Genomic DNA, 19,166 nt, shown 5'->3' on the forward strand with positions numbered 1-19,166 from the left:
GTGAAGTGTATGATTCATTTTCTGTGTAGAAACGAACTTTATGTGTATGCCACAATTGCTGTCCACCATCAAACCATACGATTTCTATAATATAAACATATTATTATAAGCAACAAGCATTCCGCTAACATAAACGCATTTGTATATCATGAGATATTTAATAATGCGAGCATAAATTACGCATTTCCCAACCAAAATAATAAGTAAAAATACACACCGCTGATTAAGAGAATGTACGAATTCATTTTTTAGTCACAGTGTCTGACAAACTCTGTATTCAATACTAACAAAGTGCATACCGTAAACTCAAACCCTACAGTGAAAAGATAGTAATAACATAACGCGTAATATTCCTCTTGACGATGCGCTTAAGAACAATAAATGATGTGCATATATGCACCAGGTGTTAAATCCGTTTTAAAATCTACAGGCGTGTAATTTAATTTATTGGACCTCCTATATAATTTACATTTTTGAAGGATCATGTGACTTAGGGCGAAAATGGAAAGGGTTTAAGGGGTGAGAAGCGCTGGAATCTTTCCGAAAATAGCTTGCTCCACTGGAATGCATTTTCATGAACTTACACAATACGACGGTAATATCGAACCCATTGTCTTACTGGTGAGAAGTGAGTTCATTAATATGGAAGGATGTAAAGTCCATTTTATAACGATCCAAAGTCCATTTTATAACTATCAACAGGTATCTCCATATGTAGAATAAGTTTTAACGACGACTTAATATAAGCTAGGTGTCAAAAAAAGGGTCAGATTTGGAGCGATTTATAATATGTCACGTGGAGTTTTCAAAAACGACTGAGGTTGTGACCTCGTGCATCTTCTTAAAAATGGATTATCTTTGATAATAATATTACATTTTAGTGTCATCAGTATTTAGTGGTATGGCAATTTTTATTATTTATATGGAGGGAGGGTGAATGAACATTATTTATTATGTACCCAATGGAAAACGCAACAGTCTGATCCATCTTATTATTTCACTTTATTCTCTCTAAATGTTGTGCCTGGCGAGTTCCCGTCAATGGTATATTGTTAACGCTGTTTGTACTTTGTGCACAACAAGTCAAGTCTCAACTATAAGTGTGTGTATGGGTGTGGGGTGGGGTGGGGTGGGGCAGTGTGTTCTTCCAACATATAATGCATTTTGTGGGTGGTCCCCAGTGTTTAAAGTATAAGAAGCTTGTGTAATAACTCAAAATGACAGCATCGACTATACAATACAAGAATGGTATTACCAAACAGAAGGAAACCAATGTTATTTTTGTAAACTTGAGTACGAATGGGGAAAATAGACTTTGTCAATACAGGTCTATTACAGGTCCACATTTACGTGCAGGATCTAAGATCAGCTGTAAATCACGTATAAATGACAGCTTAGTTTATAACCTGTAGTTATCTCGATTTTAACTGATTATGCCTGTCAGTCTTTTCTCTGTAGGGAGATTTGACGCATGCGTATTATCCTATTTCTAGCTCGCCTTATAACAAAATAAAACTGGAGATGCAAATGAAAGCAATGACTCACTCTAAAATGTTCTTGTCAAACTGTTTATCGAACATTTAAGTTCCTCTGGTGGATTTACTACTTATTTCGCTTTTAGGATTACAGACATAATCCACTTTTTATTTTATTTGACTTAAAGACATAATAATAATTTGTGTTTTATCATTATTTAGAGATGACACCTTTATCTTTATAACACAGTGTCATGTGATAGGTTTTGACTGCATACTCAAACGTAATCTGGTAAATGAAAACTTTGATTAGGTGCTTGAAAGCTAAAATGTCTGTAGTTAAAATTGTTGGTTCCAGCAGTAGACGGGAAATTATTTTCCCTAGGCTTATAGACGAAAATGTGGAAATTATGTTAACCTGTCTATCCAAACAAGGGTGGTCCACAAAAGTGTAAAACGGTTTCTGAACTTGAATCCGTCCTCATACATACATACATACATACATACATACATATATGATTTACCATCATATTTTCATATTTCTAAATCATTATCATGTTTGTATTTTATGGGGGGGGGGGCTATTCCTTTAACTACCCCAGACATACTGGACTGACAGTTTACAAATATCGAATAGTATCTTATTCTTTACTGGGGAAAAAAAACATTATTATTTTGGATTACATTTTTATCTTACGTAAATAGCCATTCACAGGGTAATGTTTTGTGAAGTATTCAATACTGGGACTAGAGATGGGTACCACGGAAAATTGTATATCTCGGTATGCGATACGTACCATGGTATATTGGGAACTAACCTTTAATGTTCTTGGCCAGGTACCTGACACTTTTTTAATGAAAGTTTTCATCTGTCAATAGCTAAAAAAGCATTATCCTCTGATTTAAAGCAAACTATATTATATCCATTTTATTATTTAATATAAAAAAAAAACAAATTAATTGCAGTGGCATAAAATAAAAGAAAATATCTGAGTCCCAAAGAAAATCGCTGCCCCTCCCCCCCCCTTCAACCCAGAAAATGTTGATACAGGCACCTTAATGGGGATGAATTTCCTATGTGTATGCTGACTGTTGTATGAATAAGTTGCAGTCTAAAAACTAACTAAATTTGAATGATTCAGCTTACACAAGAGCTGACCCCTGTGAAAGGCAGCGTGCCGAATTTAGAGAGCATGCTGGTACGAACTGGAAGTGTTATGACTGAATCCTACAATTTACTATCCACTCTATTGATATAATTGGCAGAGACATTTTGAGTGGGAAGTCAACACCCGGGCAATATATTTATCAGAGATTATCAACAAACGTAAAGCACACTTACTCAAGAAACTAAAAAATATATGGTGAACTTGAGAAATAACATACATCAAAAAAGAAAACAAAAACCATCCAGAAAATGACCTCTCTCCTGACAATTCTATGACGATTTGCAGCCTTACAAAGGAGTACATGTACTTGACATCTTAACAGAAGTTAGCAGAATAAACTCCTAAAAATGACATGTTTTAGTTTTTTTAATCCAAAATATTTGGAAAGGTCGGTAATCTTTCACAACATTCCATTTCATCACCACGTGTCGAAAATACGATTAAGGAATCATAAAATAAATATAATTTTATTTGTCTTATTCACAATTAATTTTATGAAAAGTACATCTATTTTGTAAAAATAATAACTTTTTTATTATTTTGTCATCAAAAATAAAAACAGACTGAATATATAATTAAATTTGTAATAAGATTACTCGGGAATTTTCGTCTATTCTTTACTGGCGGGAGCTACCGACGTGACGGTACAGAGAACACATACAACACCAAAACAAATATCGTGGTAAACCGGAATATAAACCAGAATATCGGTAATATACAACTCAACTCTGTCTAAAACCGATGTATCTTAAAGTCTCTGATGCTTTGTACTAGAATTAAACTCTACTTTATAACGGTATCCTAATATGGGTCGGTATACAAGGGTGAAAAATCTGAATTGGAGCAAACTGTTTCTATTTTTCTGGATTTGATAATTTTTTAGTGCCACAACAATGATACAGAAGAAGTCGTGGATTTCTTTTGTCAACATTGAATGTTCTTTTAAAATTTTCAGATGTACTTAACTTAATTTCATCAAAGATATCGCTTACAAACTTCACTCTTTTATAGTATCGATATTTGTGAAACACCGTTTTATCTGATATCTTAATATATTCATATTATGTGTAGTCTACTTTGATAGTCTCATTAACTGAACTTCGATGACTAGATTTCCGATTCTAAAACTACCCCGCTTAATCTTTTATTTTCTGAATTAATTTATTTATAATAACAACTATATTTATGACAATATTCACTGATTGGTCACTTGTATTCTATCTTCCCCATATGCTACCGTTTGTACTCGCTTATAAGTAGACCACAAAACTGCACATTCTCAGATCTACCGGATCATAATGCGCCAGCCGATCTAGATCTGTGCAGTTTGTAAGAAGTAATCAGTAGAACAAACAACGTATGCCCTGATACGTATGCGCGTTGTACTACGGCAGATCAGCATTTTTGTTGTTTGCAGTTTGAATTAACATAAAAGCGAATACATACGGTGTTTTCACAAGTATGCTCTGCTTTCACCCTTCTGTGGTTGTCTAGTGTGGTTAGTCATTACTTGCCCTCTAACTTTGCCAGCTAATTGGTTGTTAAATATCCGTTACTCTCTTTATCAACCTATTAGTCGACAGCCAAGTGTTCATTCCATTCTGTCGTCATTTCCATTCTGGTTGTATATTTCATTCACTAACTTCAGTACCAACTGTTTCAATAAATTACTCCGATTTCGTATAACTGTCCCTTGGTAGATCAACTATCATAGCTAAGGTGGATTGTCACCATGGATCTAGCCCCATACCAGAACATAGCTATCTGGTTGTCACCATGCATCAATTCCCATACTAGAACACAGCCCTCTAGCTGTTACAGTGCATCAATTCCCATACTAGAACATAGCTCTCTGGTTGTCACCATGTTTCAATTCCCATACTAGAAAATAGCTATCTGGTTGTTACATTGCATCAATTCCCATACTAGGACATAGCTATCTGGTTGTCACCATGCATTAATTCCCATACTAGGACATAGCTATCTGGTTGTCACCATGCATCAATTCCCATACTAGGACATAGCTATCTGGTTGTCACCATGCATCAATTCCCATAATAGGACATAGCTTTCTGGTTGTCACCATGCGTCAATTCCCATAGTAGGACATATATATCTGGTTGTCACCATGCATCAATTCCCATACTAGGACACAGGGTTGCCAGATACTTTTTTAATTCCCGCACGTGTACCTTTAAAAAGCAGCCCAAAACCGCCCAATTTATATATTAAAATCTGAAGAGTAAATAACCAAATACCATAAATTAAGTATCACTACAAACATTTATTCATCTGTAACTTCCAAGTATTCCTAAGGTAGAACGTCCTTGTCGTGATCAGCAGATTCAGTTGTCGCATAAATTTTCAAATTGAAATTACTCAGCATTGCTGTAGATGGGACAAATCCGTTGCAACAGATCCCGTTGCGATTCATATAGCTTCGAATGCGTAACAAAGCTTCCATCATGCCTTGCCCCATCCTGTTTCTTACTTTCGTTTAAATCAGATTCATCTGAGAGAAAGTTCTTCCGACGGCTGCATTACTGTAAGGCAACGCCAACACATAAGGCGAAATGTCCCAGTTGTAGAAAGTCAAAAACTCCGCAAGCGTCCGTATGATTTGCTACAGTTATCACTATAATGTGGCCAAGAGATTAAACTTATCAGCATCCACTGCTGCTCCAGGTCTCCCAAATTTCCCTTGTACATAGGTAAAAAGGACAACTTTGATAACTGCGGCTATTGTGCTCCAAGGACGACATAAGGTGAGAGATCAGCCACAGATTCAAGCTGCTCAATATTTGCCGGCAATCTCTGACGCAGTTCCCTTAGTAGTTCCAACGGATAATGACGACAGCGCTCTTTTATTTGGTCTGCCAAAGAGCACCCAATTTTGGAGTCGTGCAGCAGCAAGTTGAATTCAATGCCAAAGTTGATCGCTGCAAAGGTAAATGGTTAGACCTGTTCTCTAGATCAAACGCTAGTAATACTCCCCACGACGGAAATGTGGTTGGAATTAGAAGCATGTAAGGTAACATCAATGGAAATACATCCAGAATAATGGATTCCTTAAGATTTTTGGATATTATCTCACTAGCGCCAATTTGAAATTGAATGCGGAGAATTTAATAGCAATTTGATGCAGCCAAAATTACGGCGACGCAAATCAGAAACCAGCCCAAAAAACCGCAACAAGCAATCTCACAATTTTTCAAGCAACCAAATTTCGAAAGAAGCCCAATTGAGCGAAAAAACCGCGTATCTGGCAACTCTGCTAGGACATAGCTATCTGGTTCTTACAGTGCATCAATTCCCATACTAGAACATAGCTATCTGGTTGTCACCATGCATCAAGTCCCATACCAGAACATAACTATCTGGTTGTCACCATGCATCAATTCCAATACTAGAACATTGCTTTCTGGTTGTCACCATGCATCAATTCCCATTCTAGAACATAGCTATCTGGTTGATACAGTGCATCAATTCCCATACGAGAACATAGATATCTGGTTGTCACCATGCATCAATTCCCTAACTAGGACATATCTATCTGGTTGTTACAGTGCATCAATTCCCATGCTATGACATAGCTATCTGGTTGTCACCATGCATCAATTCCCATGCTAGAATATAGCTATCTAGTTGTTACAGTGCATCAATTCCCATACTAGGACATAGCTATCTGGTTGTCACCATGCATCAATTCCCATACTAGGACATAGCTATCTGGTTGTCACCATGCATCAATTCCCATACTAGAACATATATATCTGGTTGTTACATTGCATCAATTCCCTAACTAGGACATAGCTATCTGGTTGTCACCATGCATCAATTCCCATACTAGAACATAGATATCTGGTTGATACATTGCATCAATTTACTAACTAGGACATAGCTATCTGGTTGTCACCATGCATCAATTCCCATACTAGGACATAGCTATCTGGTTGTCACCATGCATCAAATCCCATGCTAGGTCATAGCTATCTGGTTGTCACCATGCATCAATTCCCATTCTAGAATGTAGCTATCTGGTTGTCGCCATGTATGAATTCCAATACTAGAACATTGCTCTCTGGTTGTCACCATGCATCAATTCCCATACTAGGACATAGCTATCTGGTTGTCACCATGCATCAATTCCCATTCTAGAATGTAGCTATCTGGTTGTCACCATGTATGAATTCCAATACTAGAACATTGCTCTCTGGTTGTCACCATGCATCAATTCCCATACTAGGACATAGCTATCTGGTTGTCACCATGCATCAAATCCCATACTAGGACATAGCTATCTGGTTGTCACCATGCATCAATTCCCATTCTAGAATGTAGCTATCTGGTTGTCACCATGTATGAATTTCAATACTAGAACATTGCTCTCTGGTTGTCACCATGCATCAATTCCCATACTAGGACATAGCTATCTGGCTGTCACCGTGTATCATTTCCCATCCTATGTATCTAATATGTCCTCTACGACTATATCGAACCACTTATTTTGATCTCTCCTTGATCATTGTTCAAGAAGACGTTCAAGTGCAATTTTCCAATGTCCTTTTACCATGTCAATGCGAATCTTGAATATGACATCCATATTTTAATTAAAATATTAATTTCTCGCAAAGTAAGTTCCCTTAAGCAAAATGACTTTTAGACCAGGTTTGAGATTAAGCTCAAGTTTCTGGATTACAGAAGGAAAATAGTTTCTCGATTACTGTAGAGTGTAGACAAACAGTTTCTCGATTGCAAATTTCTGTCGCTCTTACAGAGTCGTTTTCATTCTTTTGGTATATTCCCCCAAAGAATGACAGATGAGTATGTCTTCTTCTCCCCTTCCTTTGAAAAAATAACGGTGAAAGCAGAACTTTTCTTGGAATTAAACTTTAGAAAACCGCATTTCCAGTTCAATGAAAATACATACTGGTCGACCAAATATTTCTATTCCCTATCCCTATTACCTCTATGTAACTGGCTACAAAGTTGTTGTTTTCCTCTAAATCAATTCCGAAAGGTCATGTGACATTTATCATGATTTATTAGCTTGTGATTTAACATATCTTGTTTGAAAACCAATTCAAGCATCTCTTTTAGCTATATTACCTGTGTGATATAACATTATGCACATCGGTGAACCGAGACACTTGTCAAAGACTCGACATTATTTTGACCGACTGTCAGAGCAGTTTGGTAACAGGTTATGAACAACAACAAAATATCATAAACAATATGGTGAAATTTTTTCCGATAAAAACCTTCTTTGTACATGATCTCTCTGTCTGTTTACTATTGTTTAGCACATTTTCTGAAGTCAGTGGATGTGTGATGCTTGCATTTTCGACATACTAGTGTATTTCTTATTTTTATATATCTGTTTTGCGTGTCACCAGTCTATCTGCATTAATGTTATGGTATCAATTAAGTTTACCAGACAAGAGGACAGAGATATACATGTACAAGATTTTTTTTAAATTGATTTAAATATAGCAACCACTTGTCACAGCTCCATGCAACATCTATTGCAACGAACACGTATACTCTAATTAAAAACCTTTGTATGTATTTTTAATTGGTTTATCTTGATACAAGAAATAAAAATCTGATTTCAAAACGAAATGGGATTCAGAAATCACGGTGCATGAGTTACAAAGGCGGTATAAGGGGAGATTAAAACATAAAATGAATAAAATATATCTAATGGATCTCTTACCTTTAGAGGCTTGATTAAATCCGAATAGATGGATGCGTGTCGGACTCTGTATTGATGATTATCTATCGGGAATTGATTTTTCCCAGCTCGAAGCTGTAGCGTTCGGCAGGCGCGTCCTGTTCCAGAAAGTGCATCTGTATATAATGAAGACGTCCACCGATTTGGTGAAATGGTAGGTAAGGTAAGCTCGTGCAAGACGAAGTGTTGATTAATTGGACAGTTACCGGCCCGAGGCGACAGAGACAAACAGGAGCGTCTTAGTAAAACATGCATGTATCTATTGTCTCAGATCGCATGAAAATTTGAAAAGGTTCTACACAAATCAAATATCTGTGATGTGTGATCTTTAAAAGCGTTTCTTGTCAAGCGGCTTAAAGAACATTTTAACTAGAAAAGATCAAATAAAATATTTCTTTTTCAAAAGATAGGGTGAGAAAAGGAATGGAAGTCGTACATCGAGTGTTACTGGTTTTCCTAGCAACATGGACACTTAAAGAAATTAAAAAAATAAACCACAATAAAAATTCGCTTTTAGGTTCCTTCGCACAGTCTATGACATATACATGCGTTAATGGCGTGGCTTTCAGACCGTGCAAGCTTCAGCTCTAGTCCTAATCAAGAAAAGAAAAGGAATTCTACAGAAATTTTTCATATTAAAACATATTTTAATTACATTAGGGAAATGCTTCCATTGCTGGCCGACATTAAAAAAGACATGTTAAAATATCTTTACGAACTTGAGTATTAATCATTCATGAATGTCGAGATCGTATTAGATGCTTGCCGCTGTAGCCTATGGCATTAAACCTTTATGAGCTTCTGTTGCACGCTGTCAACGATTAACTGATGTTGACTTCCTCTCAAGAACGATTCGACCAATGGGAAAGCATGTCATGTTCATCATTCAGAATTTCAAAGCACTTCAAGTTAGAAGAACAAGCAAACAAGGTGGCTGATAATACAGTATTTCAGAAATCAGAAACGTTCATTCTTCCCGCAAACCGTTTTTTTTTTTTTTTGGGACTGAGTCATTGTAGGATGATATTTGTGAACATTATGCAGAACTGCCAACCGGAATGGTGTCCGTTGCAAAAGTCAAATTATTTTTTTTTTTGTTGCATCGAATTTTTTAATTTTACAAATCCTTTTACTGTATTAATTGTTTCTGGGGTAAATTTATCAAGCATTTCAACTTTTATTTTTATTAACCCCGTAATAGGTTGACCAATGGGTCGAGGAACCATCCCAAGGTCACCATACAATCAAACATTTCTGGTTATCAGTTAATCTCGGGATAATAAATATAACCTACAGAGAAAGAAGAAAAAAAATGCAGAACTGCCACCCGGAATGATATCCGTTGCGAAAACCAGAAACTTTAAATGAATGACACGTTCAGTTTAAAAAACAAAGCAAAGGGTCTCATTTTGAAAACAAAGCAAAGGGTCTCAACAAGCTATACAAATTAATAATTCAGCTATGTTTTTTTTATGTATGTATATTTAAATTGTATTATTTGTTATATATATATATATATATATATATATATATATATATATATATATATATATATATATATATATATATATATATATGACTGTGGATTAAGTATTCAGATCATTATTAATCTAAACACGTTTACCTGAATTTGAGTTACAAGATATACTCTTGATTATGATCTTAGAATCTACTAGAATAGAACATTCCATTAAGTGACAGAGCATTTCCAAAAAATGGTGATTGGTCCAGTAGAGGGGTATACAATCTTGTTTATCTAAATATTCCTTAGTCTTGATCGGAAGCAGACTTATTGATGTGTTCAGTTTTGATTTGGGTGGATGAATTACAAAGTGCTCTATAATATTCTTTGACATAAACGTTCATTTGGAATTATAGTGAACTCAGACACGGACATTTTGGATTATATTATTGTGATACATCTAAAGACTGCTAGCATATCATCACAATTCAGGTCACTAGCACATTGTTTCGGAATGTTCCTTGTCCCAAGTATTTTAATTTGACATATTTAAGAAATCTACAGTGATACCAACATGCTGTCACAATATCATCTAAAGTTGAGAACTTTATTTTAAAGCCTACCAAAGAAGGTTAGAATAATTGAAATAGGATCAATTACTGCAGCTTCCAGGCAATATGATCTCAGTATGGCAAAGGCTTCTTTAATAAAGCAAGAAATAAAGTATATTTTGATCCAATATTTGGTGAAAAAGACGTTCTTTGATAATCGTGATTTGGGTTTGATTATGAGGTCTCTACCTGGTTCTGACATGAACGTAACTGACTTGAAATTGCAACACAAAATGTAAATACAGTTAAGAACGCTTCAGTTCCAAAAGAGAAATAGTAAAGACGAACAGAAAGATGAAAGAGAATTACAGTTGCAGAGAGAAAGAGAGAGAAATGAATTGTAGAAAGAAGAGAGAAAAATGCAGTTGAAGAAAAACGACAGACAAATGAAATAGGAGAAAGAGGAAAGGGAAAGAAAAGAAAAGAAAGGTTAATACAAGTACAACTAGAAAACAAAGAAAAGGAATGCAAATTTAGAGATAAAGAGACAAATGCGACAAGGAAATAAGATAAAGAGACAAGGAGACAAAATAAGAAAGGGAATTTCAACTTTGATTACCAGAATTGAGGTGATAAATGGAAAACACACACCCTTATAAAAAAGTTCTGTTTTTAAAGTTACTAGAAACATTAGGGTAATGCATCCTTTAAAAGAAAATTAAATTGAGAAATATTTGCCTGATTCTGAAAACAAATTGACGAAAATTTTAAATGGTCAAGAGAGAATTGGAATATATTATTACAAAATTGACAAATGAGCAAAACTAGTGAAGTCTACACTTCAGTGTGAGTTACAACAAAGTTCAAATTATGATATGGTTAAATAATGTATTTTGAAGTACTATGAGTTGGTACCTGAGGCATATATAAACGGGTTTCTGAATTATATAAAATAAACTGGACAGACCCGTTAAGACCTACCTTGATGAGCAAAATGTGGAAAGATTAGAAAATGCTGCTCGTGCAGCTGACGATTATTCATTGACTCACAAAGTTTCTTTAGTCCGTAATTCTTCCATTCAGTAGCTTTTTGGTAAAAGGTTATATCTGTCCCATACGAACACTCCCAAAAAGCATTCTGGTTACAACTTTTAGGAATCAAGTTTAGTATAAGATTGATAAGGAACCCTTATCTTTGCATACGTGCACCTTTTGCAAAGAAAAAAGATCATGTTATTTTGATTGTTACTGATAGAAAATAAACAGAATCAAGACAGACCTAATCCAAATGTTCTTATTTCTAAGAGGTCAATGTTACGGCCATATATTGAAGGCAATGCATTTGTTGGGTCAAACAAACTCCTGTTGATCTGATTATGGAGAATTACCGGTATTAACCATTCATATAGAACTGTTCTATATCACTTAATTGTGATTCTGTTAATCGTATACCTATTAAAGGTTTAAGAGACGTATGAGTTTCTCAGAGTCTTTCATATCAGATACTTTGCCTTTTTCTGATAAGTTTTCTTCTAATGACAGTGTTCTTTTTCAGAGATTAGAGTGCGGCTTTGTTAATGTTCCTCTCCATTGTGTACATTTGTCATCAGACTTAGTCTCAGGATCTGTGACAGTGGCAACAGTGACGTCTTTACCAATCGACAGTGTTCGTTTATCACTGGGGAATGACCTAGCTGGAAATAAGATTGTGGTTAATCCACTTGTAACTAAAAAGTCTTACCTGGATTAGAAAGTCCATCCTATTGAAAAAAGAAATATGAGTTATACCTAGCTTGCACAGTTACTAGAGCTATGGCAGAGAAAGCTCTTACGAATGATGTTGGTCAGGAAATTATTCCTTTAGCTGTCATATTTATTTTGATGATGTCACTTTTGGTCTTAATATGGATCAACCAAGACATATGGATTACAATGATTCTCCTTTTACTACTCTTTCTCTTTATACAAATCAGGGTGACAATCGAGAATCCCTCATTGCCGAACAGGAACAAGATCATGAGATATCTTGTTTGTTTTAGAAGGCTATTAGCGAAACTGAAGCCACAGAAGTGCATCTTTGTTATTTTTCTAAAAATGGGGTCCTTATGATAAAATGGAGACCACAAAAGGTACCCGCTCATGGCGTGATCAGTGAGCTATCGAATTGTTGTTCCTAAGTCGCATAGACAGGAAATTCTTAGTGTAGCCCAAGACACTCATTTGGCTGGTCATTTTAGAGACCCTAAGACTTATCACAAGATCTTTTATCATTTTTATTTGCCGAAAATTAAACCTGATCTTTGTAAATATTGTAGATCTAATAGATCTTGTCACACTTGTCAACTTGTAGGAAAACCCAATCAAAAGGCTCATCTGCAACCTATTTATGTATTTGACAAACCTAAGACTAAGTCAGGCAACCATTAGTTGTTGACCACAATGTGTACTTCTACAAGAATCCGCAATTCCTTTGAGGAATATTGAAACTAAAGCCAAAATAAATGTTTTTTATAACGTTTTGTTGGGGGGGGGAGGATTTGCACAATTTGGCCTTCCCAAAACTGTCAAGGTAATGAGGGGTCAAATTGTATGTCTGAAAGTACCTGACTTAAATTATATCATTAACACTCACGGGAGGCGAAAACAAAAACATCTTTGTTAGGTAAATATGTTAAAGGTATATGTTGAAAAAGATGTCCATATTAATCGGGCTTTTAATTTAGTTGTATCTGCCCCACACTATGAGGATTTAAGTGATGGGATGTAATCGGACTGTAGTGACTTTGGTATTCTGAAATATTGAACAATCTGGACCAGAAACTTTCAATTCTACAGCCACAAGACAAGTGTCAACTTAAACATTCTTTATTTGAATACGAGCACTTGTTTCAGGTATACCAATATGAACAAATAAAATCTACCATGGCAAAGGAGCATTATTGTTTAGAAAGATATGGTGAGGGCGTGGTTACTTTGTTTAGATGGGAATACTATTAAGAATGGGTCGATAAAGATAATTTTCTTTTATAAGAATTTAATTAATATAGTTTATATATCCCTTTGGTTTGCATCCTACGTCTGCCTTGTGTCGTTAAGTATGTATGAGTGTGGATAAGTCAATAGGTGTAGCGGAATTGCAAAATATGTTTAGTGGGTAATTGATTATAGGTGACTGTGTATTTGTCATTTAAAGCGCATATTAAACTTATGGACGCTTTTCCTATTACGTTTCCCTTTAGCGGATTGGATATTCCCACGCGTGTTCAACTGACGGCATCGCAACAATAAATGTCATTTCTTCAATAAGTTGTATTCCACAGTAGCACTAACAATCCGTTCTTTTCACGAAAAATGCGTGCATTACTGCATCAGTAAATGTCAGCTCCTCACTTATAATGGGTGATCCTATAAAAGTCCATTTCTTCTCTCAGCTGTATACGACTGTAACAATAAAAATCAATTTCCTCACTAAAAAATGTGTGACTGCAATACTAAATGGCAATTTCTCCACTTAATGTTACTCTTCCTTTTTACCGACGCGGTGTATTTGTTCTTTTGTCAATCCTGGCATTGCATAAAGCACTCATTTAAATTTAGAAATTTAGAATTATTTTTTGCCGTTTTTAATAACTGGAATATAAACTGCTGCAACCTCACAAAAAAAAACTTGATTTCACACAGGCTAAATTCGTTTAGCAATATTGTCATGTCTCGCAATAAATAAGCCAAGGTCTACTCTTCGCTATTATCAGTACCGATTACAACCGTACTTTCAGTATGGAAGGTTTGATAGCCATCGGGTTAAAAGTATGCATGTAATATGATTGTCAGTCAAAAGACCAGTTTGAAGACCAATATGGCATCCCCCATTATATTGCATCGTGGTGTTTGCCACGTGCATTGTATGCAAGGCCCAAGGTATATGAAAAATGTAACGATCGTTGCATTTTGCTTAGTCTTCATACAACAAGAGAATTACAATGCAGTAGTTCAGTGTCATCTCAATACAGTGATTTATTGCGCACAAAATGAAATATCAAATTGCCATTTTAGTTCATATGAATACGTTTTTCGCAAAACAGATTGCCCCATAACATTCAAATGACATATTTTGATGTTAGGAGGTGGTGATTGGTCTCGCTTATTTATCCAATCTTTACAAGTAATTAATTGTTTTTTCACTAACGTTTCACTGTAAGTGGACTATTTCAAGCGTGGAACTAAATATGTGAAGAGATACTGAATACCGAAATTTAATTTTTGTATTTTGATCGGATATGCCAAAACAGTGCTTCTGAGTTGTGCATGGAATACATAGAGTGCACGAGCCAAGCGGTTTACATTTTATGACCATCTGCTGCTAAGAGTTGCGATGATGGCTGAATCTTTTTGAGCCCTAGACATATGGTAAGCGTCTTTAAATGCGAGGTTTATGTAGACATATGGTAAGCGTCTTTAAATGCGAGATTTATGTAGATATATGGTAAGCGTGTTTAAATGCGAGATTTATGTAGACATATGGTATGCGTCTTTAAATGCGAGACTTTTGTAGACATTGCTAATAGTTTCGCTCCGCGTTATAACTCTCAGTCAGTAAATATTAATGCTGGCAGGATCCTGTTGAAGTTAGCAGCCAATCGTGTTGACGAAGTTGAGTCAAGCTGTGTCATGACACTATTCTTACGACTCTAGGTCTTAAATTAAGTAACATAAAGAAGTGAAACAATCAACATAAGTAAAAATCAGCAAGCAAGTTCTTTGTCAAAATTCAAGAAACACTTACAGTATTAAAATTAAATCTCAAATAATCGTACATGCCTTATCACAAGTCTGTTTCTAGGATATTCTTAGTTCATAGACAACCTGTTTATAACCAACCATCATGGACAAAAGTTAACTATGTAAACATCATGTTTATGTTGTCTGACATACAATCATGGACAAATGATAAACACGCAATTTATATTAAATGGACATAACAGAATCAAAATCCTAGATGAAACCGTCCAACCAGATTTGAAAACCAAGCTGCACCACGATGCTGTGGATCCTGTAAAACAGTAAAAGTGGAATTTGGGTGACTACGGTAGAACTTGTTGGTGCGGAGGAGGGGAATTCCGTCTGTCAAGAAAGATGATGCCAAATAAGAGAACTTAAATTAAATCAGTTTATTTTTTCGTAGCGAAGTTTAAGACCACAGAAGAGAAAGTGAACACTACCCTGCCGTTCACAGCTTAAACTCAGATGATAAAAATAAAGATATCATCATTGTTCGATCCCTACGGCTGGCAACAGTGGTAGGCTGTTTAGGAATGATACAAAGCTACCAAAAAGGGTAATGGCACGTTCGGTCCCAGGTTTACCTCAAAGTGTCACGGAATACTAGAAAAGATTGCTTCGGAGAGATCTCTCATGTCAAAAAATGAGCAAAAGAACTACAGGCTTATGTATAATGGAGGTTCTTTTCGTTGTGCTGTTGAGAACACGTGAATGAAAACGATAAAAATAAACGACAATCTTACTCTTTTTCCTAATCATTAGGATGAATTGTCACATTTTCATTGTCATCTTTCTTCTTATTATCATCATTCGTTGTCCCCCTTCTGGGTTTCTTTCGGATTAATTCTCTCTCTCTCTCTCTCTCTCTCTCTCTCTCTCTCTCTCTCTCTCTCTCTCTCATGAAAGATAACTCCTACATAAATAAAATAGGTTTTGAAGGGTTATTTCCCATTATAACAACTGTCACCTTAATCCGGAGTATACGTGATCTTTATCAGGTTACATATGATTGTAATCGTCTTAATGAACATGACCAATGTAATAAGATGGTTAATGCAGTTTAACTATATATTTCTTGCTGAGGTATTGAAATATATCGGTAGGAGAAAAGTGCCACAGTGGTGATACCACTTTTATCGGCACAGCCGTGAGGTCACATTTGGAATTACTTTCTTTTGTTTTACTGTCATTGTCTTATCTACCATCAAATGCCCTACTGTGAACCCCTTTATGTACCATCAACCCTATAGTGAAATCCTTTATGCACCATCAAATGCCCTAATGTGAACTCCTTTATATTCCATCAAGCGCCCTTCTTTTAATTCTTTAATGCCCTACTGTTTACTCTTTTATGCACAGGCAAATGCCCTACTGTGAACTCCTTCATATTCCATCAAATGCCCTACTGTGAACTCATTCATGTACCATCAAATACCCTATTGTGAACCCCTTTATATAATAATAATAATAATAATAATAATAATAATGAGGACTTTGTATAGCACCTAATCTTTAGAAGCTCAAAGCGCTTTGCAACATTAGACAACACATATAAGATTTGAAAAAAATACAATGATATGATTACAAAAACAAACACCATGAAATTAGAAAACATAAAAACAACATTCTGAGACTATCTAAGGTAGAAAACATTATTAGGTCTTTAAATTTGTTCTTGCAGTCGAAATAAGTGAGTTTTGAGAACACTCTTGAATGTGATCACTGTGTCTTTGTGTCTACGTTCAGTGGGCAATTCATTCCACGTTGCTGGGCCATGGTATGCAAATGAACGCTGTCCATATGACTTTGTTTCATAGTGGGAATAATGAGTATACGATTGTCAGAAGAGGAGCGTAAGTATCTTGCTGGTGTATACACATGGTTGAGGTCGGATAGGTATGTTGGACTAGAGTCCGTCAGTGAAACGTAGCACCGAGAACACATTTTGTGCTTGATTCTGGATCGAATGGATAGCCAGTGTAGGGTACAGAGCAGCGGGGAGGTGTGCTCCGATCGTGGTACTCTAAGTATGATACAAGCAGCTGTGCTTTAAACTTTTAGAAGTTTTTGGAGTAGATTTTGAGATGAACCAGTCAGAACTGAGTTACAATAGTCCAGTCTTGAAAGTACTAATGAACACACAAGTGTTTTAATGGCATCAACTGAAAGATATTTGCGAATGGAGCTGATGCGTCTCAGCTCAAGATATGCAGCCTTGCATATGTTCATGACATGTTGGTGCAATGTGAGAGTACTGTCCAGAGTAACACCTAGGTTTCGTACTGATTGTGTGAATTTAATAATGGTGTTGCTGATATTTATTGTTTGAGGTAAAAGATGTGAATGAGAAATTCTTTGTGTTATAATCAGAACGGCCTCAGTTTTATCATCATTCATTTGCAACTTGTTACATGTCATCCATGATTTCACATCAGAAATGCGCCTCTCTACACCTTGGATGGTAGCATCAGCTTCAGCTGGGTGGCTAGATTTGTATATGTGGGTGTCATCAGCGTACAATTGGTGAGACACTGGATGATGGTATATGACACTTGAGAGCGGCTGAGTGTATACAATGAAGAGAACAGGTCCAACAACAGACCCCTGTGGAACACCACAACATAGATCAACTGGGCTGGAGTGTATTCCATTTGCAGACACAATTTGTGTCCTGTTGACCAAGTAGGACTTGAACCACAGTAAGGCTGTATCATGAATGCCAAATACATGCTGGAGACGGTGAAGTAATATATCATGGTCTACTGTGTCAAATGCTGCAGACAAATCGAGGAGAGTGAGGACTGTAATCTTTCGGCTATCCAAAGCAGTGAGAATGTCATTAACTACTTTAGAAGAGTAGTTTCAGTACTGTGGTAAGGGTGATATGCAGTTTGTACATTGCTAAAAAGACTGTTTGAATTCAAATGAGATACAAGCTGGGATAGAACAACCTTTTCTAAGATTTTTGATATGAATGGGAGATTAGAAACTGGGCGGTAGTTCTTTAAATCGTTATGGTATAGTGTTGGTTTCTTCAGCAGAGGCTTTACAATGGCAGTTTTGAAAAAAATGATGGGAATTCCCCAGATGAGAGAGAGGTATTAATAACATCAATTAGTGAAGGCAATACTGGATCTAAGTACTCAAGCAGCAGTGATGTTGGAATTGGATCAAGTTCGCGTCACTTTGGTGCACTCTTCATCAGGATTGTACGTACGAAATCCATAGAGACAGGTTCAAATGCTGCTAATGTTTGCCGCTCAAATTCTGTATCCCAACTGTATGGTGACGACGAGACAATTGAAATTATGGTGTCAAGCTTATCTCTAATGGTTTGTACTTTGTCACAGAAGAAATTTGCAAACATGTCTGGAAGGTCGACTGGAGAGAAGGTAGTTGGAAGTGGTGTTGATTTGTTCCTTGACATTAGCTTGTTAGTAATCTCGAAGAGCTCTTTGCAGCTCGAACTTTCCACGATCTTGCTAGTGTAGTGGGCTGATTTCGCTGCATGGACTATATTTGTGACATTCTTCTTAGCGGCTTCACAGATTTGCTTTTGAATAGTGAGTCTGGTGGAAAGCCAAAACCTTTCAGCTTTACGGCAGTCTCTTTTAATATTGCGAAGCTGGTCCCTAACACTGCTATACTATGAAGAACACTTTTGAACTGATACTCTGCACTTGGTAGCTGGGGCATGTTTGTCGAGCAACGAACCCAGGCAGTTATCGAGTTGTTCTGCTGCAGGAGGTAAGCATGTTTTTAGGTTTGCGTGGATGTCATGCATTAGTTTGGTTCTATTTATCATACAGAGGTTTCTTTTAGTAGCAGATAAAGGTGGAGGCTTCGGGACTGATACGTCAAAATGGCATATAATGCAGAGGTGATCTGATGCAAGGTCATGGGATACCAGGGAGAACCGTAGAATGTTATCATCAGGTCTATAAAGAATCAAGTGTAAAATGTGACCATGTTTATGGGTGGGTTGGTTAACTGACT

General features: G+C 36.2%; 1 protein-coding gene across 1 annotated transcript in view; it reads right to left on the bottom strand.

Annotated features, from left to right (window-relative positions):
* LOC149788911 (uncharacterized) overlaps positions 1-8,525 on the bottom strand; it is a 66,173-nt gene extending 57,648 nt beyond the window's left edge. Inside the window, exon 1 of the mRNA XM_089975037.1 lies at positions 8,361-8,525. The gene's annotated coding sequence lies outside the window, so the exon portion shown is untranslated. The remainder of the gene's footprint in view (positions 1-8,360) is intronic.
* Between the last annotated feature and the right edge of the window lie 10,641 nt (positions 8,526-19,166).

The sequence above is a fragment of the Sinohyriopsis cumingii genome, chromosome 11, assembly GCF_028554795.1.
Source record: "Sinohyriopsis cumingii isolate HCF-2022 chromosome 11, ASM2855479v2, whole genome shotgun sequence".
Classification (NCBI taxonomy): domain Eukaryota; kingdom Metazoa; phylum Mollusca; class Bivalvia; order Unionida; family Unionidae; genus Sinohyriopsis; species Sinohyriopsis cumingii.